Source organism: Chionomys nivalis, chromosome 3, assembly GCF_950005125.1.
Source record: "Chionomys nivalis chromosome 3, mChiNiv1.1, whole genome shotgun sequence".
NCBI lineage: Eukaryota > Metazoa > Chordata > Mammalia > Rodentia > Cricetidae > Chionomys > Chionomys nivalis.
In genome coordinates, this window is record NC_080088.1 from 61,143,658 (window position 1) to 61,171,276 (window position 27,619).

The window sequence follows — 27,619 nt, forward strand, 5'->3', positions numbered from 1 at the left end:
ATCCTAATCTATTCCATTACTGAAAGTGACCCTTACACAAAATAGGTTAGAGGAAGTATCTGTAGCTTCAGTTCAAGAACCTTCAGATTTCAACATATTATAGCGCCATAAAATTTAAAATGAACTCGGTGAAACATAAACTGACAAAGGACACTATCAGGCAAACCACTAACGCAAAGAAAACCCTCATGATCCTAAGAAAGGGCAGTGATGCAACTCAGTCACGCTGGCCAGCATGCTCGGTCAGTCACACAGGCACGGTGCACATGCCTGCAAGCCCAGCGTGGGAGGCACAAATACTGCTGCACGCTGAGGACAGAGGAGAAATGGGATCCTCACTCCCAGTGATTGCACACAGGGAGTGAGTCCTATAGTTTACTGACCTCTTCTCTAAAGACAGACAATGATGAAGATCATCTTTGGTTCAGTGACCAAAATTAAGTTAAATTCTAATTACTACTAAAATTAAAATGTCCTTTTATTTACTAAGGATATCATCAAGGGAATGGTCTTTTCTTCACTGAACAGTTCACAGACCTTTATAAACAGCAAAGCAGACAAAGTCTAATTCAGACTTCTCTTGCCTTCCCAGGTAGCAGACGTTATCAGACTGAAGGACATATGATGACCAGAGAGCAACATTTGATTCTACTTTTCAAAATCCTCACATAGCAAACAAACTCTTAAAGGTCAACCGTTTATAACTTCTATCTTTACATTCTGTTTTACACATTTCTTAGAGAATAAGCTATTCTACAACTAAGTAAATGTCGTGTAAGGGGCTAAAAGTTGATTTTTTGGCCAATCCTTTGGAAACACTAGAAACTATGCTTTCTTTCTAAACTACCTACTGTTTTCTTACTCAATGTGCAGAGTCCCCAGCACGCAGGAACTTGCACATAAACAAAAGACCTTTACTGCACTGCTGCCGCCACATGTGCCATCGTTTAAAAAGAGAAGAAAAAGAAAACTTGAGGATTTTAGAGAATATAGAAGATGTAAAAAGAAAAAAAAGACCAATATAAAGTAAGTGGTTTAGGAGAAAGTGTCAGCTTTTGTTGTGTTTTATCAAGAGAAAAGCATCCAGCTGATACTGTTACTCCAGCCCAAAGTTTCCCTATAGTAAAGGCCATCTTAACTGCCACAGTTTTGATCAATAATTGAAAACTACATTCTTGTACTTGTATCAATTCTGGATGGGAGCAAAAACACTAATAAAATATAACATCAAGCTGAAACACAAGAATTAAGGAAGCATTTTAGAGACAAAGGGTATTTGGGGTAGAGGAAGCATCAAGTACTTCAGTAAGGGTCTTAGAACAGGAAAATAGCATGCTTCAAATAGAACAAGTAAATTAAAATAAGAAGAACCAGTTCAAGGAGAAAATAAACCTAACTCTTCAAAAATATCCCTGAAGATAATGATATGTCAAGATGAAAATTTTCTTCCTTCTCGGCCACGGTTACTGACTCCTACAATCCTAATGAAGTTAAACCTTTAGACTTAAACTGGATTAACTACAAACTGGACAGTTTTCCTGCAGCACCAGAAAACACTTGGTATCAATGATCACTGTTCAAACTTTAAGTATAAGCCTTGGAGTATTTATCCAAAGAAAAACTGTGTGTAGTTCCCCAACCCCACCCAAGACAGGGTTTCTCTGTGTAGCCCTGACTGTCCTGGAACTTGCTCTGTAGATCAAGCTGTCTCCAACTCACAGATTCACCTGCCTCTGCCTCCTGAGTGATGGAATTAAAGGTGTGTGCCACCACTGCTCAGGAAACTGTGTGTATTCTTGACCTAACATTTGGTTTGACTATAGATTGCTTTCCCTACCCAAAAAGGCTATTATTTAAAAGGTTGACAACTCAACAGGGGTAGTGCTGGGAAGATTCTAGAAATTTAAAGCAGTGAGACCTAGCTAGAGGAAGCACATCATGGGGATGGGTCTTTGGGGAACATTAATTATTCCTGACTCCACCAGCCCTAAAATACCTTTAAATAACCTGTATTCAAGCATTAAAAAGCAACATACTTCTCTTTTTAAGTGCCCACCTTTCTGTTTGTTTATTGAACTTGTCACTGAGTAATATGGAACGTCAAATGTATATTATGAGTCAAAATAATACAATAGGCAAGCTTAGGAACCTAAATATCACTTTATTTTCTATGAAAAGAGTAATTTTCAACTTCATATTATTCTCCAAGGGTAAACAATATGCCACCCTTACACCAGAACCCACACTCAAAGGAACTTACTCTGAAAAGCAGTTATTTCTCTGGGCAACCACCAAGGGACAGAACCAAAAGCGTGTGCATGCGAGTTAAGCATTCACTGGGCTGTATCCCGAGACCTCACAAATGACTTCTGAACCAAAACATTTTCACCAAATCCCTGTTTATTTGGAGGATTTCAGTTACATTAATCTGGATATTCATAGTTCCACTGTTTACAAATCACAGAGAAATCCCATTATAAACATATAACTTGAGAAATACAAATATCAAGCAGCCAGCTGGTTGTGGTGCTACCTGACCACAATCCAAGTACACAGGATGCAGGAGCAAAAGGACCACTGCAAATTTAGTGCCAGCCTGGTCAACAGAGCAAGACTCTGTCTCTCATAAGAAACAAAGCGCATATGTATGTGAAGATGCTTGGCAGGGGGTACATAATATATGGGCCTCACGATATCACGTTTGGTGCTATAAAGAAACCCTATCAATACCGAATGACCCTTCAAGTTTCCACTTCATTCCAAAGTGTGCTATACTCTCATACCCTTCAAAATACAGTTTTGATCTACTCAAAATGTTTATTTTTCATTGAATGAACAAAATATTTCTTGTCTAGGCACAGTCTATATTCAGATACATCTCAGATATGACTTTGCTTTTGTTTTTAATCTTGCTTTTTTCAGACAGTATTCACTCTGCAACCCAGCAATCTTCTGCCTTATCCTTCCAAGTACTGGAATTACAGGCATGACACTGTGCCCAGCTCTCAGATACATCTTTCTGTAAATACCATTTTGTATATTATAAAACCTTTCTTGAAAACTACATTTTTAAGTGTTAGTATTTCAAAACAGCCTTAAGAACCATGTTCATATTGGCAACAAGACAAAATGGTTTTTGTGATCCATGCCAGCAGCAACAGAAAATATTGAAATAATAAATATAATTTTATTTTATTAATAAATTACTAATTAGAGATTTTTTTCAGGATAAGGGTCTCCATTTTGTAAAAAACTGACCATTTTTACCATAGAAAAATAATCTATAAATACTTAAGGAAAAGTTAGTAGACACTCTCACATTATAGGAAAAATACTCAAAGACCAGGATCTAAGCATGTAATATAATATATTCCAAATATTATCAAAATCAGAAAATAGTGGCACAGAGAAATTAAAACATTATACTTTTGCCAACTCAAACTGCTTAAGAAACAGGTGTAACTTATCTGTATCGAGGAGGAGTGTGGGGAGGGGCACACCAGGCGAGCACGAGTCCTTGCTACAGTGTCCGTTACACTTAGTGCCAACACAGACTCAAACTACTGTCCATTAATCCCAGCACTCAGGTGGCAGAGGCAAGCGGATCTCTGAATTCGAGACCAGTCTGGTCTACAAAGTGAGTTCCAGGACAGCAGGGCTATACAGAGAAACCTTGTCTCAAAAAGCCAAAAACAAACAACGAAAACAAAAAAGAACACATGCTCCTCTTATGGAGAACCTGGGTTTGATTCTCAGCATCCACACAATGGCTTACAACCATCTGTAACTTTAGTTCCCGGATCTCCAAAATCATCTTCTGAGCTCTACAGGTATAGACACGTACATGGTGCACATACATACATAAAGATAAAACACTCATAACAATAACTACCAGGAAAAAAAAAAACTTTAAATTTTGTAGGAAACACGGCTGCCAAGGTAAAACTTATTACCCAGCCTCCCTTGCAAGTGGTGGTCAAATAACCAAGTTATAACCAAAGGAATATAAGTGGACGAGATACATATAATTCCTTTAAAAGCAAAGCAAAATGGAGCTGAGAGATGGTTCAGCAGTTAAAAGACTGGTCTTTCAGAGAACCTGGTTCCAATTCCCAGCATACACACATCAGCTCACAACCATCTGTAATTCCAGTTCCAGGAGATCTGATACCCTCTTCTGGCCTCTGCAAGCACCAGACAAGTGCATGGATTACAGATATATAAGCAGGCAAAATACCCATACACATAAAATAAAATAATAAATTTCAACGTATTCTTTAGTTTTCTTCTCTTCAATGCCAGGCACTGTAGTAACCACACTCAATAAGACGGCATCTAAAGGTTACTAACAGGGACAGGAAAGAAGCTCCAGGATTTAAGAGCACTTGCTGCTATTACAGAAAACCCGGGCTGGATTTCCAGCACCAACTCAGAGGCTGACAACCACCTGTAGCTCCAGTTTCAAGGGATCCATTGCCTCTTCTGGCTTCTATGGGCACTTCACACACATGGCGCACATACATACAACCTGGCAAAATGCTTATACACAGTTTTTAAAAAATGTTTAAAATTTTTAAAAAATATTCAGAATTGCAAAGGCTGATGGTCTAGAATATAATATACTTAGAATGAACAATGCTCTAGGTTCAGTCATTCTTAATAACTGTACCCTATCCCACTTCCCAAAGAAATCACAGCAATGGCAAGCCCTGAAGTATCATAATTGTAAACCCTCCAAAAGACCATGAGATAATTTACAATAAGCTTTCAGGTAGATAAAACTGCATTTCTATGATTATAAGCCTATCACAGTAGATAATTCTATAAGCTAATATATGCTATAGACTGCTTACTTATTTTACTACAGGTAAACAAACAATATGTACACATTTAGAGTACAATGTTATCTTAGTTTCTTTTCCTTTGGTTGTGATAAAATACGCAGACAAAAGCAACTCAAGAGAAAAGGGGCTTATTCTGGGTCCCAATTCAAAGTGGGGAGGGACCGGCAGCAGGCGCTTGAATGTACTGATCGCACTGCACTCACTGTCGAGCAGTGAGCAATGAACGAAGCACACCAGTGCTCAGCTCACCTGAATGGCTACTTCAAATTGTGTGCCATTTTTATTCATAACTTAATTAAAATACAGTTTAAAAAATAAATAAAATTATTTTTCAAGATTATGAGAAATAAGTTACCTGAGACTGAAGTAAAAATGAAGACTTCAAGGAAGGGAATGCTGTTGAGTTGAGAAAGAAATCATGGTTGAGTTTCTACCTTTTACAGGCTCTAGGAACTCTCAATATCCTCTCAGTCACTTGTGCCATCCAACTCCTAAAATAAATAAAGATACATACACAATAAGCAAGATACATTACATTCAGAGCGGAAAATGCTGTGACCCAGTATCTGTGTGCGAACTTTATGAATACTGAAGGGATTATCTGTGCATCTAGTAAGCTATGTCTGAAGGAGAATATACTGACCTGTTTTTTAGGTATGAAACTGAGAAAGCACAATAGTGGCAGGTAGGAAATGAGATACAACTCTGGCTTCTTATGAAATAATTTGCCTTGGGCCCAGAAAGAGTGCTCAGCAGGTAAAGATGCAGGATACCAAGCCTGATTTCCTGGAACTCACATGAAAGACGGAAGGAACTGACCTAGCAAGTTGTCCTCTGACCTCTACAATTCTCCCTTCTTATATGTCACGTGCATGGACAGAGGATGGATAGATGGAATGGACGGATAAGATTTTAGGCAGATATAATTTTCCCAGATCAGGAATCTACAACTCTTGAGAGACGAAATACTACATCAAAATTCAGAGGGCTACAGAACTAAAAGAAAAGAAAAATGAAAACACAGATTAAGCAACCACACAAAGACACTAGTGATATCTACTTTATTAGGTCTGTGCACAGGTCTGGTGGTACACGCCTTTTAGTCCCAGTTCTAGAAAGGCAGAGGTAGCTTGGTCTCAAAAATAGATGATAGATAGATAGATAGATAGATAGATAGATAGATAGATAGATAGATAGATAGATAGATAGATAGATAGATAGATAGATAAAGTCTGTGAAGTGAAAGAGAAGCAAACACATGCAGGTCTCAAAACTACAAGCACAAGCTGTGTTGTATTCACAACAGGAAGAGTACCATCTTAAGGTCATGTGAGCATCTTGACATACAAACATGTCATCAGCGTTATCTTAGAAGAAAAAACTGACAAAAAGATGGAAATACTCATTCAGAAAATGTGCAATATAACCAATACCGAAGATCACAAGCTATACACAAACCAACTTTCTGACAACAAGCACTTCTGGGCAAAGTATTAAACTTATGACTGAAATTTCCTAACTTAGTGGGTTCATAGACAGTTTGCATCTGATTTACAAAACAGCCTATGACTGTACATGTTTGCCATGGCACAAAACAAAAATAGTTTTGCCCACTTAAAGCAAGAACAATAACAATTCCCCAGTATTCAGGAAGCAAAGGCAATTGATCTCTGAGTTTGAGGTCAGCCTAGTCCATATACTTGAGTTCCAGAGCAGCCCGGGCTACTATGAGGCCTGTTACAGCAAACAAAGACAGACTTCTGAAGCTTCTATAAGCATCTGAAAGTTAAGACAGACCTATTGGTGCTTAGTGTTCCATTTATAAATTTTCCTGGATATTTATGCTTATTTTTCCTAACAAAACATGTACAAAATAAAATATGCTCCCTTTTTCAACAGAACTGTTACCACACATAAACAATACTAAAAATAACAACTATATGAGAATTGGGGAACAACAACAATCTCGACTTGCAATATTATACGTGTGTAACATACACCGTGCAAAATACCCGTTTTCAACAGCCGTAAGATATTTAAAAATAGCAGAAATTATAACTTATACTACTGTGCCAGGAGCGGAGTACCTGGGTAGTATGCACGAGGCTTAGGTTCAGTCCACAGTGTGAACCAGAAAAGATAACACAAGCCAGATGTGGTCTTCACATCTTTAACCCCAGCATTTGGGAGACAAAAGCAAGCGGTATTTGTAAGTTTAAGGCTAGCCTGGTCTATATATCCAGTAACAGGACAGCCAGGACTACATAGAAAGACTGTCTCAAAAAAGCAAGTAAGGAAGGCAGGCATCATCAAAAGCACAGGCAATTATATAGGTGTTTCTAAGTGCCCTCACAGGTTGGTTTAAAAAAAAAAAAAAAAAGATTTTAAAACATTAAGTTAAATGTACTCAAATCATGTTTCAACTTTATTTTGACTATGAAAACAATCAGCTAACAAGTAAAATTCTCAATAAAGCAAAGAAATTATTTCAAAGACCCTAATGGAAATGTGGGGACTAAAGAATATGGTTACTGAAATACAAAAAAAATGAATGTCAAGTACTCAAAAACAAACTCACAACTGCAAAAATATAAAAATGAAAATAAATAAAACCAGTAGCCTTAAATGTACATCCATAGAAATTACCCAATTAGGGTCGAGCAGATTGCTCAGTAGGTAACGGTGCCTGTTGCCAGGCGTGATCAGCTGAGTGGAAGGAGAGAACAACTCCTACAAGCTGGCATCTATCTTCCATACGTGCCACCCCTTGCACAAACAAGAATAAACAATTAAATAAATGCAGTAAGTTCATCTTTATAAAAGAAAGAAATTTACTCAATATAGAGAAAAAAAATAAAGAGAGTCCCAGAGATAGTAAATCAACACCCTGCTTACCAGTATTTCATAATATAAGGAGAAAACAGAAAAAGTAAAATTTATTAAAACAGAAGTCAAATATTCCCTAAATTTGACTAATATTAAAAAAAAAAAAAAACTGGAGCTGGAGAGATGGCTCAGCGGTTAAGAGCATTGCCTGCTCTTCCAAAGGTCCTGAGTTCAATTCCAGCAACCACATGGTGGCTCACAACCATCTGTAATGAGATCTGGTGCCCTCTTTTGGCCTGCAGGCATACATGCAGGCATAACAATGTATACATAATAAATAAATAAATAAATAAATAAATAAATAAATAGATAAATAGATAAATAGATAAATAGATAAATAAGCAAGCAAGCAAGCAAGCAAGCAAGCAAGCAAACTTACAAATCCAAACTCAATGAACTTCTATTACAAGAGATACAAAATGGCCTACTCCTGGCATACATGCAGGCATAACATTGTATACTAAATAAATAAATAAACAAACTTACAAATCCAAACTCAATGAACTTCTATTACAAGAGATACAAAATGGCCTACTCCTGGATCCGTGCAAATAAAACTGTTGAAAGAAAACACAAGGAGGAAAAGGCAGCACACACAAGAAACAAAAAAACAAAAAAACAAAAAAAAAGGAAACCACTGTGGTGGCCTGCATGAGAACAGCCCACAGGCTCATGTTTGAATACTTGGTCTCCAGCTGACAGAACTGTTTGGGAAGGATTAGGTGTGACCTTGTTGGGGCAAGTTTTGAGGTTTCAGAGGAAGCAGTTCCCAGTGTACTCTGCCTCCTGCTTGCTGTTGGAGACTGGAGGTGTCAGCTGTCTCCGCCTCCATGTGTTTGTTGCACCATCACAGACTCTAACCCTCTAAGCATAACCCCAATTAAATGCTTTTTAAGAATTGTTTTGACCATGGTGTTTTATCACTGCAACAGAACAGTAACTAATACAACCATCAAGGACAGAGGTTAGAAGATGATGGAATCACAGACTGGCAGTGGGGGAGAGGGAGTTTGATGGAAAGAAAGAGGATATTGAAGGAAAAATATTTCTTCTAAATGCACACTCTCCAGCAGAGACCACACTGAACAATCTTCAGCAGACTACTCCACTATGGCACAGAACACTCTCCATTACAGACACTGCACTAAGCAGTAAGACAGCCTAAGTAAAATTAAAAGGACTCAACTCCTAAAAATATGCTCTCCAACCATAATGAATTTTAATTAGATAAATAAGGGTTCTATTACTTTTTATAACTTGAAACAAAACCCCTCCCTCACCTGACTCCTCCAATTCTTTCTTGGCTTTGCCTTGTCTGAGGAGGCAGAAACAGGCATGGTCACAGTCACAAATGCAGGTGGGTCAGCCAAGGAGGCCATGTGGATTATTATTTTCTTTCCTACATCTTTAAACATCAAACTTATTTATTAAGTTTTCTCCTTTTTCTGAGACATGGTCTCAAGTCCAGCCTAACCTCCAATTTCCCACACATCCAGAGCCAGTCCTGAACAAGACCTGCTGCTCTGCTGCCTCCACCTCCCAAGTCCTGGAAAGCAGGTGCACACCATCATGTGTGACCTGTTCACTACATTTCCTATGTCTCTACTTCTGTGACCTATTGTTGACCTTTTAAGTATCACAGTTTACTAAATCTAGAAAACTGCTAGTATTATAACACAACTATTTGATATCACCAACAAAAAGGTAAAACTAGGATGAGTTAGGAATTTGGGTCATTCACAGAAACTATAATGTAGAGGGAAAATAGTCATATACTTAAGAATGACAATCTCTTCATGCTTATGCAAAACTCTCCACTCTACATTTACCAGAGCCAAGAAGGATAAGAAATATCTAACAATTTTAAAAAATAAGCTTCTGTAAGACTGAAACAAAATCAAAACCACTAGAAAAGCAAATACAAAGTAAAAATAATTTTCTTAACAAAATGACAAGAATCCTATCCCTAATACACAAATATACACAAAAAAGTATAAAAGGACCCCTCCCTCCAAAAAACCTGACAAATAAATTATTTGCTAATGTTGTCAAAAGGATAAACCATAATCACACTGATAGCCACTGATGCAAGGCACATACTGTAGAGGTACACATTCATCCAAGCTGTCCATCATCCACTACTCTTTGGCCCAACAATTTTTCCCTTAGAAATTTAAGAAGTAGAGGCTGGAGAGATGACTTAAAAGTCCTTACTCCAAAACCATGATGGGCAGAGTTTAGCACCCACACAAGTCAGGCATCCCTGCAAATGCCTACAACTCCAGCTCCAAGGGTCCAAGAGAAGAGCTTAACCAAGAAAACAAAGACAAGGTTCGAGGAAAGACCTTACCTCAAAGGAAAAAGGTCGGGGTGATAGAGTACTGATTGTCCTCTTCTGGCCTCTGGGATTATGTACAGGAGAAGTGTGAACACCTTCTAGCTAGTGTGCTCACACAGACAGACAGATCTGTGGGCTAATATGCTCACATACATAGACAGACCGGCAGGTTAGTGTGCTCATATAAACACACAAAAAAAAATGTTTATAAAAGGAATTTAAACTGAAGTACATTCAAAATGTGTACAAAAATATGTCCAAGAATTTGTACTACATGAAAAACTCTAAAAACCTAAATAGTTATATACAGAGGTGGCTAATTTAAAAGATCATGTTATATCTAAATACTAAGGAATATGAGAAGGAATGCCAAAACATGGGAATTTATTTAAAAAGCACACTGAAATACAATATACATAAAATTTAAAAATGTAAATATAGCCTGGTTGGTGGCACACATTTGTAATCCTGGTACTTCGGGGCTGAGGGAGAAGTATCACAAAACTTCAAGGCCATTTCAGCTACAAAATGAGTCTGAAGCCAGCATGAGATGTGCAGAGACTTTGTCATGGGGGGAAAATTAAATTAAAAAAAATGATTTAAAGTAAATAGGTGCGGATCTCTGTGAGTTCGAGACCAGCCTGGTCTACAAGAGCTAGTTCCAGAACAGGCTCCAAAACCACAGAGAAACCCTGTCTCGAAAAAAACCAAAAAAAAAAAAAAATAATAATAATAAAGTAAATAGGTGCTTGTGTATCCAGAGAGACATCTGGGAGAATATACAATATTAATAAAAACGGGAGAGGATACCTTTTTTTTTTTTAACATTTTGACAATTCTCTACTGTTTACAATGAAACCTAGGTAAAGGCGATTACAAACAGTAGGTATCATGTTTGCCAGAAAACATGGACAAAGAAGAAAACCCTAAAATATGGTCATAAAAACTGGTAATATTTTCAACCCTCAAGTTCTAAAAGAATTCTCAAAACAAATTTAAAAGCTCATAATACAACTTTAAAATTTGTATGACCATTAATAACTGACATAAGAATACGCGTCACAAGTGAGGTATGGACACGCCTTTAATCCCAGGAGGGGCAGGCGGAGCTGAGTTCAAGGCCATCCTGGTTTAAGGAGCAAGTTCCAAAAACAGCCAGGATTACACAGAGAAACCTTGTCTTAAAATACTGTTATTGGCAGATATATAAATGAGTTTATAACTGTTAAATATGGCACTTTCTTTCATGTTGTTTGTTAAAGGCACAGGTTTAAGACAAAGACCAAGTTAGGCAGCAGAGAAAGAAAAGGATCACCTGTCCTACTAGCATAAAGATCAGGTTAAATGAAAGCCAATGGGCTTCACCTCACAACCCAGTACACTACCTCTGCAGAGTCTAGCTGTGCAGAACTTACAGCACTGCCGTGCTGGTCTCCGAAGCCTATGCTCTGCATGCTTACAACAGGACTATCCAGGACATGAAGAGGGTCTGTGCAAGTCTGGGGACATCTTATGTGAAAACTTGAGTCTGGACAAACAATGTTGCATTACCTCTATAAAATGTGTCAGGCAAAGACCCATCCCACCAGGTCACTTGGCTCAATTTCCAAGCCACTGATTCTTCTCTTCTACCCTGTAAAGGATGAAAATACAAGTTAGGCACCCAAAAGAATCGAATTAGACACATTCTTACAGCTAGGCAAAACAGTTCCAATTAAATGTGAAAAATCTAACAAAGTTCTTTTCATAAGTAGATGGATGCTATTGGATTAAGCAATTCATAACTAGTGCTCCAACTGCAGTGGCCCATCAATACTAACTGATTATCAAAGAAGGTAAATTGCCTTTTTTTCAAACTTCGAGTTAAGGATTAAGATGTATTAAAAGTTAGGACAATAATTTTGGATTATTTTAAACTAGAGAAAGAAAAAAAACACAAATGCGTTGCTTGTACAAAGAAACTGCACACAAGGATCACAAACAAACTGGAAGAACTTGTCTTAAAAAGAAGTAAAAATAGCCGGGCGGTGGTAGCACACACCTTTAATCCCAGCACTAGGGAGGCAGAGGCAGGTGGATCTCTGTGAGTTCGAGGCCAGCCAGGTCTATAGAGCTAGTTCCAGGACAGGCTCCAAAGCTACAGAGAAACCCTGTCTCAAAAAACAAAACAAAACAAAAAAGTAAAAATATAAAACAAAACATGCACTGATGCCCTCCATGTGTTGATTACTCACTATTTCCTGATAAAGCCCACAGCAACACTGCCTCTTGCCTGAAATGGCTAAATGTATTAACAGTGTAGCTTTGGGAGTGCTCAGCAGTGAAGAGCAATTGCTGCTCTTGCATTGGATCCAAGTTAATTCTCAGCATTCATTCTGGGAAGCCTGAACTCTAGCTCCAAGGGAACCTATTCAGGACTCCACAGGCACCTGAACTCATATCACTACACACACACACACACACACACACACACACACAAAATGGTGGCTCATATCCATAATCCTACATTCAAGAAACTGAGTCAGAAAGATGCCCATGAAGGCCAACAGAGACTTACATAGCAAAGTCTAAGCAAACCAGAGCTACGCAGCAAGATCCTGTCTCAAAGGGGAGAGGGGTAAGGCAGGTAGCTGTGAATGTATTTGTCTAACATCCATGAAGCTGTGGGTTCAATACTGAGAATTGTATAAACACAGCATGGTGGTACATGTCTATAATCCCAGAACTTCTGGGGGAGGAGGTGACGGCAAGAGATCAGAACCCCAAGATCATCCTTGAGAGCATAACAAGTTCAAGGCCATCCTAGCCTATATGAGACTCCGGTTACTCACATCCTCTTGCCCCTGTTCCCCAAAAAGAAAATAAAAAACTGAAGAATGTAGTTTGAGAAAGTATGTGTGTATGTAGGTATGTATAAATTTAAATATTATTAAATATTTAAATAATATTAAGTATTATTTAATAGTGTTAAAATATAACATGGGTGATTTTTAGTTTTTATGTAATAATCAACCTTTTAGCAAAACTAAGGAAATTAACATTCCGTTTGTATTGTACTAATAATATAGGACACAGATCTAACTTTCTTTACATTAACTTGAGTATCTTTCCAGGTATATGCGATGAATGTCATAAAAATTAAAAATTGAATTACCAGAAACATAGAATAGGCCAAAAGTAACTTTATATTCAGAAATGGCAGGTGTGGCACACATACATGTGCATGTGAAAGCCCAAAGTTGATATCAGTGCCTTTCTCATTCATTCTCCACTTTATTTATTGAAGCAGGGACTCTAAATTAAATCTATAACTAGACGATGTGACCATTCTAGTTAGCCAGCTTGCCTCAGGATTTCTTGACTCTGCCTTGCAAGTCCTGAGATTACAGGCAATCACCATGCCTGAACTCAGGTCCTCAAGAACTTCACCTACTAGGTCATCTCACTACTCCCCTAACCCACTTTCAAGCTAAGGTAAGAATCTTGTAAATAAATAAAAGCCATTATCTAGGAAATAAGCACATGATTAAAAGTTCTGTTGTTAGAGTTTTATCAAGAGTTTCCAAAGAGTACCCTTTCTGATATTTATTATTCTAAAGTCAGTGAGCAGCTCAGCTGCTGATTAGTTACAATTATTTTCTCAATTAATTTAAAAGTAATTAGTTTCATGAGACATTAATATAGTTGAGTGATGAGCACTTGCCTACTGTGTGAACACCCTGAGCTCTTGTGTGACAAGATTTCCTTGGGAAGACACACACACACACACCCCTACTCACCCCAGATAGAGATCCCACGATAGGTCAAAGCCCACCCCAGCATGGGTGATTTTCCAGGAAGTCCCTGAAACTGACAAGATTTCCCTAAAAATCACTCAGATAAGCCAAGCTGCAGAGAAGATGGAGACCAGACCACCTGCCTGGAAAAACCAGAAACCTGTGGAGCTGCCTGAAAGAGGCGCCTGAAAAGGACACTGCAGGTTGTGCAGTGTGCTCGGAGTTCCATCGGGAGCTGCCACCCATGCCCGGGGTGCGCTCTGGTGATGCAGCTGTCTTTTGAGTCATTTCTGCCTCTGTAAGTAATCCCTCAGCCACATTCGTAAGTAACCCCAATAAAACTCATTGGTTCATCAAGTTGGACTCTGGCACCGACTGTACTTTGATCTGTCATGGGATCCCTATCTGGGGTGAGCAGATGTGTGTGTAGCATCTCCCAGGAAAAGTTTTGTCAGCTCTGCCCTCCCCCCCCCCCCCGCCACAACAACAACAACAAAAGTTTATAGTAAACTCTTCATTGTCTGCCACAGCCAATCATTCAAAAGAGCCTAGATACCATTTGTGTTTCTTACTACTGCTAGAACAGAGTTCTATCTACTATGTTACCCAGGCTGATCTCAAATACCCAAGCTTAAGCAATCCTCCCACTTCTGCCTCCAAACATCCAGAACTATAAAAACATGTTACCGTGCCACACAGAAAATTATTTTAAATATGTATTTCTACAGTAATAGACCAGAAAGATACAAGCCATGAAACTCAAAATTACACTGAGTATCTGCACTCCACTCCACTCACTATTCTATTCTGTCCTATTAGATTACATTCTCCAGTTCTACGTACATTGCTGTACTCAGTTTTCACAACTGTTAACATAGCTGCTTGACTAAATATAAAAAGAATGGCAAGGAGAGGGGAACAGAAAAATGTGTAGCTCAATAAAATAAAATAAACTATATAAAAGAATGGCAAGATCTATATATAGAAAATAAAATTTGCCATTATTTCTGGAGCTGGAGAGATGGCTCAAAGGTTAAGAGTTCTTGTTGCTCTTGCATCAAACCCAGGTTCAATTCCCAGCACCCATACATAAACAGCCAGGTGGTGGTGGCAGATACTTTTAATCCTAGCCCTTGAAAGGCAGAGGCAGGAGGATCTCTGTGAGTTTGAGGCCAGCCTGGTCACAGAGCAAGTTCCAGGACAGCCATAACTGTTGTTACACAGAGAAATCCTGTCCAGAAAAATATAAAAATAAATAAATGGGGGGGATATAAACATTCATTTTCACCTGAGCCTTTTAAAAGCTGATTTGATATACCCCCCCCCACAATCAAGACATTATTACTATCTAACCACAAAATGTGTTAACAGCTATTGCCTAGAGAAATGATTCTGAAATGTTAAAAGTTCTGCGGAACATTTTCACAAAAAGAATACTTACTTCTTATATAACGTTTTACTGAACATACTAAGTAAAGGTTGTCACATATGTAACTAGCTTTATTAAAAAAAGAAAAACAAAAGAATGAAGCAAGAAGGAAAAAGAAGCCGGGCGGTGGTGGTGCACGCCTTTAATCCCAGCACTTGGGAGGCAGAGGCAGGCGGATCTCTGTGAGTTCGAGACCAGCCTGGTCTACAAGAGCTAGTTCCAGGACAGGCTCCAAAACCACAGAGAAACCCTGTCTCGAAAAAAACCAAAAAAAAAAAAAAAAAAAAAAAAAAAGCTGTATACAACACAAAATACCGTCTGAAACCGTAAACATTATTTTGTGGGAAATCTTTCCCATCATAAATTTCATAATTATTAGTGTTGTTACTGTGAACGAGAGAAGGGATATGTTTGCACGGTAAGTGAGGTGGGAAGACCTGCCACTCCTGGGCCTGGGATTCTGGACTGTAAAATGGAGAAAGGGAACTGAACACTAGTAGGCACATAGAGCCCCATTTCCTGACTATGGTGTCAGGTGACCAGCTGCTTCAAGCTTCTGCTGCCCTGACCTTGAACTGTGTGACTCTGAGTACAACCCTTTCTCTCCTAAGTTGCTCTTATCCTAGGACGTTGTTATAGCAACAGGAGGACACTAGACACTGTCCAGGATGCTTACAATCTTGCAGTGATGAGTACACACCATAGATGTTCGAGGTAATAAAGTACTAGATCCTATAACAGAAGTTTAAGCAATTTATCACAGGGAAAAATCAAATTGAGAGTGATTAATCTGCCTTTGTTAATTTTTCAAAACCAAAACACAGGGTGACCTTTTAATGTATCTCACATACAAGATACAGGGAATATTATTTAGATTCTGCTGATCAATATATTCTGCTGATCAATATTGGCAGGAACTTACAGTTATCCAAGAAATAAACCTGTAGCTGATACAAAAGAGTATCTCTGATGTGAAATTCAAAACACTCTAAAATCCCAAACTTTTTGAGTAACAATCTGATGCAAATATAAAAATCCCATACCATAAAACTTCGTTATATGCACAAAACTGTATTTTTAAATACTATATAAAATTGCTGTCAGTTTATATACATTAGGGATACATGAAAAAAAGAATGAATTTTAAGTTGTATTTGAATGTCATCCCTAAGATTTTTCATTACATGTATACAAATATTCTCTCAATTGAAAGAGATTGCACCACCCAAAACACTTCTGGCCCTTAGGTAATTCAGATAAGGGTCCCCAATCCACACTGTCACTGTCACACTTCTACTCACTTTTCACAGAAAAGAAGGCTGAAGGCGCCAGTGTGTATGGATCCCAAAATAGGTATGCAATTTTTTTAAAGATTCAAAATTAAGATGGAAAGCAAGAGAAGACACTTGATGCGTAAGCCTCTGGCATCTACATGTGCACCACACACATTCGAAGGTGTCAATTCTTCATGAACAAAGCTATATAATAATAAAACCATCACCAAAATGAGGTATAGTGGAACACATCTACCATCTCTGCACTTGGAAAGCCAAAATAGGAGAAGCTCAAGTTCTTTTGAGTTTCAACTACATAACAAAACTGTCTTTAAAAAAAACAAAAAACAGGGCTGGAGAGATGGCTCAGAGATTAGGAGCATTGCCTGCTCTTCCAAAGGTCCTGAGTTCAATTCCCAGCAACCACATGGTGACTCACAACCATCTGTAATGGGGTCTGGTGCCCTCTTCTGGCCTGCAGGCATACACACAGACAGAATATTGTATAGTTAATAAATAAATATAAAAAAAAAAACTACGAAAAGTCAAAAAAAAAACCTAAAACTTTTGCATTTAAAATGAAATATGCTTATTTAAAAGTTGGGCATGGGGGCTAGAGAAATGGCTTAGCAGTTAAGAGAGCTTGCTGTTCTTTCAAAATACCAGAGGTGAGACCCCAGCACCCACGTTGGGCAGCTCACAGCCACTTCTAACTGCAGCTCCACAGGGGATCCTTTTTCTGGAATCTGCAGGCACTACACTCATGTACACACACTCTTTCCTCACCTGAAACCAGAGACCAAAATATAAGTGGCACTATATTTTTCAAGTAACTGAAGTGAGGTGCCAATGAAGATTTAATACTACAGTAAAACTATCTTTTAGAAATCGAAAAATACATAACTCTCAAAAGATGAAAAACTGAAACGACACACTGCTGGCAGACCTACTCATCATGAATGACTGAAGAGGGCTAGAGAGATGATAGTTCAGTGGTTAAAAGCATTTGGTGTTCTTACAGAGGTCCCAGCACCCACACAGTGGCTTACAACCATTCCTAACTTGATTTCTAGGGCATCTGACAACCTCTCCTGACCTTGGCTGGCACCAGGCACGCATGTGGTACACAAACATGCATGCAGGCAAAAGAACTTTTAAGGCAAATAGGTCTGAAAAACTAATCAGATGATGAGCTGAAAGAAGTTTGCTGTTACTGCCTTAATAATTCTGTATCGTTTCAAGAAATTCAGCCTGGTCTACAAGAGCTAGTTCCAGGATAGGCTCCAAAACCAAAAAAAAAAAAAAAAGAAAAAAAGAAAAAAAAAGAAATTCAAAATTAGGGGCCATTGCTAAGCATGGTGGCACACACCTTTAATCCCAGCACTTAGGAGACAGAAGCAAGAGGATCTCTGTGAGTTCAACGCCAGGCTGGTCTACAGAGTGAGTTACAGGACAACCAGGCTACATAGAAAAACCCTATCTCGAAAAACAAAAACAATAAAAACCAGAGGCAGTGGATAAAGCCTGGTAGAAAGTCTGACAACCTGAGTTCAGAATACCCAGAATTCAAATAGGGAAGACCCTCTGACCCTCACACACCTAATGTGGCATATGTATGCCTGCCTGCCTGTTTGCCTACACACACACACATATACACACACACACACAAAAAAAAGGGGGGAGGGATCAGGGAGCAACATGCGGGAATCAGTCCTCTCTTTTCACAATGTGGGCTCCCAAGAGCAAACTCAGGTCATAAGAACTGGAGGCAAACTCCCTGACCAGTTGAGCCATCTCAGGCCCCATATGCTCTGTTTTTTAAAACAGGAGTAGCTACATTAATGTAGCTATATAATACAATCAACTGAGAGGATCTAATTAATGCTCCAGTAAACAGCAGTGGAATACACATTTTTCTCAAGCTCATATGAAACATTAACCTAAGCACATCATGCACTGTCACACAGTGAACCTTAAAAATGTACTGAAAACTGAGTTAATTCTGACTATAACCAACTAAGACTAGAAATAAGTAACAGGCAATTAAAAAAAAAACCTCTAAACAGAGAAATAAAGCACACTTATAAAAAAATTAATGGATTTTACCCACACATACAAAAAAATTATCAAATAAATCACAAAGAAAAAAATTTAAATATAAAAAATAGTGGGAAAAAAAGCAGAAGGCATCAAAATATGTGAGAGACAACTAAAAATAATGAGTAAGAAACTGACAGAGCCATCAAGATGGCTCATCAGGTAAAACTGACAACCTGAGTTCAATCCCCAAGTACACATGACTGAAGGAGAGAAGCAACTCATACAAGAAGTCATCTGAGCTGGGCACGCCTTTAATTCCAGCAGTCTGTGAGTTCGAGGGCAGCCTGGGCTACTAGGGCTAGGACAGATTCCAAAACTACAAAGAAACCCTGTCTCGAGAAAAAAAAAAAAATGTCCTCTGACCTCCACCACATGTGTAAATGGCACATGCTCACAGACATGCAATCAACAGCACTAAAAGCTTACATTAAAAACAAACATCTCAAACCAACATGATTTATCTACCACTAAAAACTAAAATGGGGGAGCTAATTCAGTTGCAAAGTGCTAGGGACAAGGACAAGAACTTAAGCTTGGTTCCCAAAACACACAGAAAAAGCCAGGCACACAGGGCAGGTGTTACACACCTTTAATCCCAGCACTCAGGAATCAGAGGCAGATGGATCTCTGTGAGTTTGAGGTCAGTCTGGCCTACAGAGTGAGTTTCAGAACAGCTGACTGTTACATAGAGAAACCGTGTCTCAAAAAAACAAAAACAAACAAAAATCCAGGCACAGTAGCGTATGTGTATAATCCTACACTTAGGAAATCAAAACTAGGGGATCCCTGGACCTCACTGGCTGACCAACCTAGCCTAATCAGTTGAGAGATCTTGTTTCAAAAATTAACATGAGATGTGTCGGTGTTAAGAGCATATACTACTCAGGCAGAAGACTAGAGTTTGGGTCCCATCACCCACTTCAGGTGGCTCACAGTCACCTATGACTCCAACTCCAGGAAATCAGAGGTCTCTGCCCACCCTGTTCCTACCTTCACATGCATATACCCATATAAAATGCAGTTAAAAATAAACCTCAGGGGGCTGGAGAGAAGGTTCAAAGGTTAAGACACTTGATGCTCTTGTACAGTACCCAGGTTCAACTCCCAGCAAACAGCAAATGCATGATGGCACAACCACCCCGACTTTTCAGTTCAACGGGATCTAAGACCCTCTGACTTTTTCAGACATCAGACATACACAGTACTCATACATTGCTATGGGACAATGGTCTTGTACCCTGTAAAGATTTGTCACTTATATTGGTTTAATAAAGTGCTGATTGGTCAGTAGCCAGGCAGGAAGTATAGGCGGGGCAACCAGTTCTGGGAAAAGGAAAGGCTCAGTTTGCAGTCGTCACCCAGATACAGAGGAAGCAAGACAAAATGCCTCACTGATAAAAGGTACTAACCCACATGGCTAACACAGACAAGAATTGTGGGTTAAGATGTACGAGTTAACAAGAAGCCTGAGCTAATAGGCCAACTAGTTTATGATTAATGTAGACCTCTGTGTGTTTCTTTAGGACTGAACGGCTGTAGGACCAGGTGGGACAAAAACCGTCAACAACACATTGAAGGCAAAACTCATTCAAGTGAAATAAATCTAAATAAAATAAATAAACCTTATGGCTGGCAGACATTAAGAGCACAGGCTACTCTTCCAGAGAACCACAGTTCAATTCCCAACACCCACACAGTAGCTCACCACAACCATCTGTTACTTCAGTTCCAGAGAGGTCAAATACCCTCCTCTGTCTGGCTCCCTGAAGCAAGTGGTGTACAGAAACACATACAGGCAAACCACCCAAGCACATAAGTTAATAAAACTCTAAAAACCTTAAGAGCCTAAAAAGATAAATTAAAAAATAAGGTGGTAGGCCAGTGAGGTGGCTAGGCTGGTAAAAGTGCTTGCCACAAAGCCTAAGCAGCTGAGTTTAAACCCTGGGACGCACACGATGGAAGCAGATAACTGATTCTTGAAAGTTGTCCTTAACCTATACGTGTGCAGTATGGAACATGAGTGGAGTACATACGTGCGTGCACACACACACAAAAATAAGTAAATAAACAGCAAGGTGTAAAGACGGCTCAGAAGTCAAGAGCACATATTGCTCTTGCAGAGCACCCAAATTTAATTCCTAGCACCCATCTGAGAGGTATGGGTGTCTAGGCCTTCCTAGGCATCTGCATTCATGTGTACATACTCTCACACAGACACAAATGCATGTACATAATTTAAAATAACAAAATAAATCATGGAAAAGACAAACGTAACAAAGATTTTAAAATAAAATTAAGAGCAAATGAAGAGGACACCCAATGGTGACTTCCAGTACAGCACAAACATGACCATGACTATATACACACACATGCGTTAACACTCATGCAAACTGTAAAAATAAAAAATAAACTGTAAAAATGCAAAATGAACTTTAAACAAGTAGAGCAGAAATCAATGAGATAGAAAATAGAGAAAACTTAAATAAACCTGGCTGAGGATATAACGCAGACGAAGAGTGCTTGCCTAGCATGTACAAACCCCAATGTTCCATTCTCAGAATCACACCTGCAATACCAGCACTACAGAGACGGAGGCAGTAGGACCAAAAGTTTATCATCCTCAGCTATATAGCAAATCCAAGACCCAAAGGCAATTTAGCCCCAAAAGGTGGCCTGGGCTACCTCTAACTCTGTTTTCCCCACCCCCACGCACACACCTCTAACAAAAAAGGAGGCTCTCAGCAATATTAAGAATGACAAGAATATCAAGAATGACATTATATGCCAGGCGGCAGTGGCACACACCTTTAATCCCACCACTCAGGAGGCAGAGGCAGGCCTCTCTATCTGCAAGTTTGAGGCCAGCCTGGTCTACAACAGATAGTTCCAGGACAGGCTCCAAAGCTACAGAGAAACCCTCTCTTAAAAAACAAAAACAAAAAAAGAATAAAATGACATTATCAATAGAGATCCTGGATTTAAAAGATAAGGAAATATTGTAAATAGTTTTATGCTCTGAAATTTGAACCTTGGTTCTAAGCCCTGCTACCAAAACTCAATCAAGAAGAAAGTAATACTGTCTTGAAATGTTAAAAAGAGAAAAGAAAAAGAAGAAATAATAATATATAGTTCTATAACATTAAAGAAAACTGGGCTCCTGAAAAGTCTATGGCCACAAAAATCTCTAAGCTAAGATGGGTTCACTAGTTATTTCTACCTAATAGTTAATGAAGAATTGAATCCAAATGTTCACTTATTTTTCCCAAAACAGAGAGGGGAATGTTCAGTGACTTTGAGGCCAGCCTGGCCTACACAGTGAGTTCTAGGACAGCTAGGGCTACACTGAAAGATTAAAAAAAACATTACTACTATTGAAATTAAAACAAGACAAACATACCACATGAAAAACAAGTCATATCACTTATAAGTATACATGAAAAAAAATCCTCACCTAAATATTAGTACACCATAACCACCAACACATAAAAGGATTGTGAACCACAGCCAAATAGAAATCATTTCAGAAATGCAAAGTTGGTTAACTCTGAAAAAAAAGTCAATGTAATATGCTGTTCTGGTTATTTTTTGTCAACTTGACACAAACCTAGGCATATTTGGGAAGAAATACCTCAACTGAAAAGATGCCTCCATCTAAATTGCCTGTAGGCACGAGTCTATAGGACATCTTCTCGATTAATGATTAATGTGCATGCCCACCTGGGCAGGCGGTCCTGAGTTGTTTAATAAAAGCAGATCAAGCAAGTTATAAGGAGTAAGACAATAAGCAGCATTCCTCCAAGGTTTCTGCTTTAGTTTCTTCCTCCAGGTCCTGCCTAGACTTCCTGCCCTGACATCCCTCAGTGATGGCGTTATGACCTGAGAGTTACAAGATGAAATAAACCCTGTCCTCCCTAAGTTGCTTCTGGTCATGGTACTTTTCACAGCAGAGGAAAACTAAAACACATGCCACTTAAACAATGAAGAATTAAAAGTCAAACTATTACTTTGAACAAATCATCTCAAGAAATAATCCCACACTAGTTCAGTAAAAGGTTATTTATTTAGGGGAAACTCACAGATCACTGTCCTAGATCACAGTCCTCTGCACAAACGGGAAACAGGAACAGAGTCTAGCATCTGGAAGTGAGCAGAAGCTTTACAGCTGCATTTATAGTATAAGAGATCACACCCAGTTGGGCTGGTATCATAAAGGCTATTGGCTAAGGAGCGAAAGGAGCTCCCACAGCACCTCCCCCTTTTGTTTAAATAAGAGTGCCAAACCCAATACAAAACTATATACACTAGGAACAGATATCAGGTATAAGATTAGAATTACAACCAGCATAAACAATATTAAGCAAGGAACATATCCTAATGTTTTAATAAACATTCCAACCTAAGGAGTCTAAGTCTTGTATTGGAAAAGGCTTGGCTAGATCATAAGAGGATGGTAACTATGAGCCAGGCGGTAGTGGCACGACTTTAATCCTAGCACGCGGGAGGCAGAGGCAGGTGGATCTCTGTGAGTTCAAGGCTAGCCTGGTCTACAATAGCTAGTTCCAGGACAGGCTCCAAAGTTACAAAGAAATCCTGTCTCAGGGAGAAAAAAAAAAAAAAAAAGAGGATGATAACTATAACTATCTAATCTTCAACCCCATCGAAGGCCCAAGAAGGGAGATAATATTACTTGAGTAGGCAGGAAGAGCAATCAAGCAGCTTCCAAAATGTGCAGTAGATGACAGAGACAACTGGAGCGAGGGCAAGCTTTACAGCTGCATTTATAGTATAAGAGACCACGCCCAATTGGGCTGGTATCTTAAAGGCTATTGGCTAAAGGAGCAGAAGGAGCTCCCACAGCACATATGGAATTTTTTTAATAAAAGTAAGTACCTTTGTGTGTGCACACACACAAACTAGAAACAGAACAGACTGATCAAATTACTGCAACCAAATAAACACTGTCTATCAGAAAGCCACAGTTAATATTATACTTAAAGCTAAAATAGTAAATGTTTCTCCCTAAGATCAGAAATAAGAATGTCTGCTCTTGCTACTTCTAGAAAGTGTTGCTATGGCCGGGCGGTGGTGGCGCACGCCTTTAATCCCAGCACTTGGGAGGCAGGGGCAGGCGGATCTCTGTGAGTTTGAGACCAGCCTGGTCTACAAGAGCTAGTTCCAGGATAGGCTCCAAAAACACAGAGAAACCCTGTCTCGAAAAACCAAAAAAAAAAGTGTTGCTATTAGAGGAATTTAGAACAATTAAGAAACTAAGTAAAAAGTATTAATGTTGTACAGGAAGTAAATAGCTATAGGTGACATGCTCTAGAAAACATGTCTAAAGAACCCATTAAAAATACTAGGACTAATGAATTCCACAAGGTTGTGTACACAACAAAACTACAACAATCAGGCTGGGAACGTAGCTCAGATAGTAAGTACAGTCCTTGCCTTGCATGCATGAAGCTCTGGGTTTGATCTCCAGCACCACACAAACTAAGCATGGTGGTGCATGCCTATAATCCCATCACTTGGAGAGAAGAGGCAAGAGAATCAGAAGCTCGAGATCATTCTTGGCTACCTAGTGAGTTCAAGGATACCCCAGACTCTATCTCAACAACAAACAAACAAACAACCCTGTTACATTTCTGTATTAGCTAAGGATGGAGTTCAGCAGTACAAGAATGGCATTTATAAATCAGGCACAGACTTGTTGTAATCCTAGTACTCAGGACCTGAGGCAGGGGGACTCAAAAGTTTAAGGCCAGCCTATATTAAAAAGTTACAGGCCGCCGGGCGGTGGTGGCGCACGCCTTTAATCCCAGCACTTGGGAGGCAGAGGCAGGTGAATCTCTGTGAGTTCGAGACCAGCCTGGTCTACAAGAGCTAGTTCCAGGACAGGCTCCAAAGCCACAGAGAAACCCTGTCTCGGAAAAAAAAAAAAAAAAAAAAAGAATAAGTTACAGGCCATCCTGGACTACATATTGAAATTACATCTCACATGAGAAGTCAATAATATACCACCAAAACGTATATAAAGTGCCTACGAAATACCTACTTACAGAGTTAACAAAACAGATACTTTCAACTGAAATTATAAAACATGACTGAAAGGAATTAAGAATGATCAATACAAGTATCTGGTATTTACAGATCAGAAACTTTAGTGCGGTTAAGGTGAATACTTTACCAACTCATCTACAGATTCAATGCAACAAATACATAAAGGCCTGCAGCTTGGGGATACAGCACATGTTTATGGCAAGGCTCTGGATTCAACCCCCAGCGTGCCTGCCACTACCACCATTCCTTAGAGGCTTACACCGAAGACCTGAAGCCATCAATCTCCTGAGGAAGAAAGAAGGGAAGATTCATAACACATCAATTGTCTCTTGGACATGACCCCAAAAACACATACACAAAAAAACAAAAAATAGACAAGTGAAACTATATGAAACCAAAAGGATTCTACTGAGCAAAGAAAACAATCACGTGGGGCTGGAGAGATGGCTCAGTGGTTAAGAGCATTGCCTGCTCTACCAAAGGTCCTGAGTTTAATTCCCGGCAACCACATAGTGGCTCACAACCATCTGTAATGAGGCCTGGTGGCCTCTTCTGGCCTGCAGGCATACACACAGACAGAATATTGTATACATAACAAATAAATATTAAAAAAAAAAAAAGAAAGAAATCAATCACATGAAAAGGCACCCTGTGAAATGCAGAAGATATGCAAACCGCATCTGATGAGGGGAACATCTAACCTACAGAAGAAAGTCCCACAGCACTCCCACAAGTCATTACCTGGTTTACAAGCAAACAAACAAAAGCACACATTAAAACACCAGGTGGTGTTTAATCCCAAAACTAGGGAGGCAGAAGCAGGCAGATCTCTGTGAGTTCTAGGCCAGCCTGGTCTACAGAGTGAGTTCCAGGACAACCATGGCTACCCAAAACTCTTTATCTTGGGTGGAGGTTGGTGGGGTGGCACCATAAAGGGAGCTGGTGAGATGGCTCAGCAGTTAGGAGTGCTTGCTGAGACCCCCAGCACCCACACTGGGCAGCTCAAAACTGTCTGTAACTCCAGTTCCAGGGAATCCAACTGTCTCTTCTAGCCCTCACCGGTATGTGTGCACACATGCATAGCCACACACATACAAAGAATATAAGAATAAAATCCTTTTTAAAAACCATGAAAAGACACTTGACAGCCATAATCATAGGAAAAGTTAACTTAAAAAAAAAATCACACCCAACTATTACCTCACACCTATTAGGATAGCCATGATCAAAAATTATTTAAAAATAAATGTTGAGAGGAAAAAAATTGAAAACTTTGTGCACTACTAATGGGAATACAAAATGGTAACAGCTACTATGGAAAGTTTATAGAGGTTCCTCAAAACAAAATCACACTACAGTAATCCTACTTAAGGATATTTATCCAAAGAACAAAAATCAGCTCCCAAGGAGTTATTTAAACATTCTTCACAATAACTAAAATGTGGAAACAAGCCAAGTGAATACTAAGAGACAATAAGGAAAATACGTATGATATGGGCCAGTTCTCAGCCTGGGACAGCAGTAAACGCACCAGCCATCAAGCCTGACAACTTGGGTTCCACTCCTGGAGTCCACGTAGTAGAAGAGCCACTCCTGCAAGTAGTCTCTGACCTCCATGTGTGAGCACAGCACACGTGTACACACACACACACAATAGAAAGTGTTGTATAAACATACAATGAAATATTCAGTGCTTAAAAAGGGGGATTCAACATGGACAAGTCTTGAGAACAAAATTATACAAAATAAAATCAGCCACAGAAGGTCAGATAGCGTATGACTCCACCATGAGGAATCTCAAGCAACCACAGAAGTGAGGCAGAGTGCATGCAAGTTGCCAGAGACTGAGGACGTAAAAGTTAAGAGTTATGTTGCATGGGTCTAGAATTTCAGTGATTAAAAAGCGAAAAGCTTCTGGGCTCTGCTTTATAACACTGCTTCTAGTTAATTTCATGCTTTTATGTATTTTTAAAACCAAAAATTTTATGTTAAACTTCAAAGATACCATCAAGAAAGTGAAGACAATCCTTACAGGGAGAAGTATGTACAAACTATGTCACAATATTCAGAATATACAAAGATTCTGACTTTTGTCACCAAGAAGTATGGGAGGATTTCTCCAGATTCTGCAGCAGACACTAGCTGGGTATCTGTGTTGGTTGGTTTCTGTCAACTTGACACAAACTTAAACATATCTGGGAAAGGGGAATCTTAGTTGATAAAATGCCTCGGTAGATTGGTCTGTATGTGGGCAAGCCTATAGGGTACTGTCTTGATTAATGACTGATGTGGGAGGGAGGCTTCCCCCTTGGCAGCTGGTCCAAGATTGTGTAAGAAAGCAGACTGAGCAAGCTGTGAGAAGCAAGTCAGTCAGTAAACAGCACTCTTCCATGGTCTCTGCTTCAGTTCCTGCTTTCATATTCCTGCCCTGACTTGAGAGTTAGAAGGTGAAGTAAGCCCTTTCCTCCCAAACTGTTTTCAGCCACGGCATTACATTGACCTTTAAATTAACTCAATCTGGAGATAAGCTGTTTCACCTTAAAATGCCAATTATGACCCTCAGGTTGGTGAACTTAATGCTTATGATGACCCTGCTATAAATCAGGGTTTCCATGAACCCCACATTTCCAATTAATTTGCCTGAGCTTCTCACAGAACTCAGAAAAACACAATCATTGGCCTACTACAAAAGATATGCAAGAGATACCAATGAACATCAGAAGAACACATATGTGCAAGGAACATGGGAAGAATGGCCTTGCTTCCATACCCTCTTCAAGCACAACATACTCCAGGAACCTCCTCCACAAGCTATGCTATCCAGAATTTCCCCAAACTCAATTTTTGGGGGTTCCAAAGGAGGTCTCACTAAGTATGCATAAATTATTATACCACCGTCCAATGATAATCTT

At 39.2% G+C, this 27,619-nt stretch overlaps 1 protein-coding gene across 4 annotated transcripts in view; it reads right to left on the reverse strand.

The window, feature by feature from the left end:
• Znf148 (zinc finger protein 148) overlaps positions 1-27,619 on the reverse strand; it is a 121,600-nt gene that overhangs the window by 65,740 nt on the left and 28,241 nt on the right. For 3 of the 4 annotated variants that reach the window (XM_057764006.1, XM_057764003.1, XM_057764004.1), the window contains exons 2-3: positions 11,620-11,701; positions 5,200-5,335 (exon numbers count right to left, since the gene is read on the reverse strand). The gene's annotated coding sequence lies outside the window, so the exon portion shown is untranslated. Of the gene's footprint in view, positions 1-5,199; positions 5,336-8,109; positions 8,165-11,619; positions 11,702-27,619 lie in introns of those variants that run through there. The other variant, XM_057764005.1, reaches the window with a different exon arrangement.